A 2,961-nucleotide genomic window follows, 5' to 3' on the forward strand; every position below is an offset into this window, starting at 1 on the left:
CCTCAAACAGAGAAAACCCCAGATTCGCCTGCGACACCTCTTTCTATGCGAACAGAAGCGGAGCGATATAATGATCCCAAGTTTTGGGCTGCTCCTGACTTAGCTTCAGCAGAATCTGCTTGTGTGTGCCGTTAAATTTCTCCCCCATTACATGCACATTGGATGGTAAGCGGTCCTGCTGAGATGCTTCACCGCCAAGCGATCATTGAGCTCTCTCATCATTTCGGAAGTGAAAAAGGAACCCTGGTCACAAAGGATCTCTCTCGGAAATCCTATTCGTGAAAACATCACCAAACCATCTGCTAAGGTTGCTGACTCTATCTTTGGCAGAGCCACGGCGTCGGGATACCGCGTGGCAAAATCGACGAGAGTGCTAATATATCTATTCCCTTTAACCGATGTGGACGCCAGAGGACCGATAATATCGACAGCGACCCGATCAAATGGAGTGTCGATAAGAGGCATGCGTCCCAATGAAACTCTCACTACTTTGCCTTTCGGGCACGTCCTTTGGCAGGTGTCGCACGACCTGTCATACCTTTTAATCTCCTCCTGCACTCCTGGCCAGAATTCCTCCAGAACTCGATCTGTAGTCTTCTTAATGACGTGATGCCCCGCCAAAGGGCTACCGTGATAAGCCTTTACACCTGTGATGGACAAGACTTGGGAAGTACTACCTGTCGAACCTCTCTACCTGAGGCGAGATGATGGAGGCAGTACAGCAAACCCTTTTCAACAGAATACAAGTGCGAAGTGCTGTTCTTGCCATGGAACACCTTCCCTACTTTTACCCAACACGCCTTTTATGACTCATCGTCTCTTTGCTCTGCTTCTAAGATTTCCTTGGTGAACCTCATGGGACCAACGCTCAAAGCTGTACTTTACCTCCTCGTCCGGAAACTTTCTTTCCTGCCAATACCACTTTTGGGCCCTCGCCCTCACCATTTTTACTGGCGACCTCATCATTGACTATGACAGGACATGATTTAGCAACGCCCACCGATTTCTTTCAATTAATATCTGGATTTGTCGGCTGACGGGCCTCTGGTATATTTCCAATTATGGCGTCGTACAATGGTGTCTCCATACAATTTACCAGGGCCGTGTCAGTGAAATAAGAGGAAGCAATATAAACTTCTGCCTCGAGAACTTCCAGACTACTCCCATCAACAAGAAACACCGTAGATCTCGAGCCGGTGAGAAATGAGTCAGGAACTAGGGCTCTCCGCACAACCACTGTATTGCTCCCCGTGTCCCGTAAAACACGTACGGATAGGCCTCGGAGCTCTCCCTCTAGTACATACATGTGTTGGGCGCCTGCAGGCTTTTTCCGGACAAGACCGACCACCACCTTATCCTCAAATAGCTCAAGCCTACGTGCTGTTGTGAACACCGTTTCAGGCACAACACACTCTGGATGAACACAACAGGACGATTGCTCCGGGTTTTCATGCTTTCTTGTGCAGGAACTTACATCACGTCCTGTTTTTCGACAATAAACGCAATAAAGCAGTTTTGGCTTAGACCGACAGTTGGCGGCCTTATGTCCAGGTCGGTTACAAATGGAAACACCTTCCTAACCGTCTACTTGATGCAACATCCTTCTCTCTCGGGATGGCCACCTCGAACGATACTTTGAACGAAGATAAGTTTCTTTGTCGCTGGGCCTCTAGAAAGTTGTCTGCTGCCTCGGCCATTTTGTCCAGCGTCTTGCGCTCTTTTTCGAAGGAAAATCTCCAGACGGCTATGACAGTTCTTCATGAACTGTTCGGCCACCAGCAAGTCACGCAAAGCATTGTACGTTGTGGCGGTTGTGGCGGTACCCGACATCTCGGCCTATCGACCAAAAACATTGAGCAAACCTGCTGCGTATTGCTTGCATTTTTCTTTATCAAGCGGCTTACTTTCACAATACCTTTCGCGATAACCCTTTGCTGTGAACCGAAAATGTTGGAGCCGGAGTAGTTTTGCCTTATCATAGTTCATTGAATCTGCTGGGGACAATCGACCAAACACATTGAGAGCCGCCCCAGTCAAAGACATACTGAGTGCTGTAGCCCATTTTTCCTTGGGCCAGCTGTGCCCTTCTGCGATACGCTCGAAACTTTGAGGTATGCGTCCAAATCATACCTGCTATTGGCGAAAGGCGGAATCAATTTGTGTGGGCTAACCGCCGCTGAGGGCCCCGATGCGGGTTCACGATTACCCCCACCAGCTTCTGCGAGCCTTAACTGAAACTGCGATCTACGCGCTTCAGCCTCTGCTTGCGCCTTTTCATGCTCACGTTGAGCCTCACGTTCGGCTGCACGTGCTGCACGTTCCTTCTCTTGTTCGGTAGCCACCCACCTAGGCAGCTCGGCGTCCTTCAACCCCTTGCGGTCACACAACTCGGCCAAATCCCTTAGTGTTGCCATCGTCTCTTTTTACGGACCCACGAAAGTAAAAAAAAAAAACACGGCTTCGTCCTGTCGCGGACGCGAATTGTCGCCCCCAACGTAGCCCAAGCTCTATAAACCGGATTGCAAAACGGCTGGTCGAATTATGTATTCGGCGACAGCTTACAAAGAGGCATACACGATGATGCAATGCAGTGCAAGACTCCTCGTAAGGCTTAACTTGGAGAGTACGCTCGACCTCAAAGGGTTTTATTAGCTTTGAATATGTGCAGATGTCACGCTTTTAAACTGTTTTTTCCAGTGCTGCGCTTTGTAACGCTTCTGCTTTTTAATGCCCATAAGGCCCACCTCACCGCTTCTAGTGTTTTATTATCCATCAAAAGCTTCCCTTTTCTCTCTCCTCACCGGTGTCAGAAATGATACCAAGCCCATCTTATGGCTGGATTTTTTAAGTTATATGACAGATGTCAAGGAAAGAAAAGATAGCTCTAAGCTGAAATTAATGTTGAATTTTTGAATTTTGAATTTTTAAGTTCAAAATTTGGCCAATTTACAGTTCCACACT

Source organism: Amblyomma americanum, chromosome 2 (assembly GCF_052857255.1).
Source record: "Amblyomma americanum isolate KBUSLIRL-KWMA chromosome 2, ASM5285725v1, whole genome shotgun sequence".
NCBI lineage: Eukaryota > Metazoa > Arthropoda > Arachnida > Ixodida > Ixodidae > Amblyomma > Amblyomma americanum.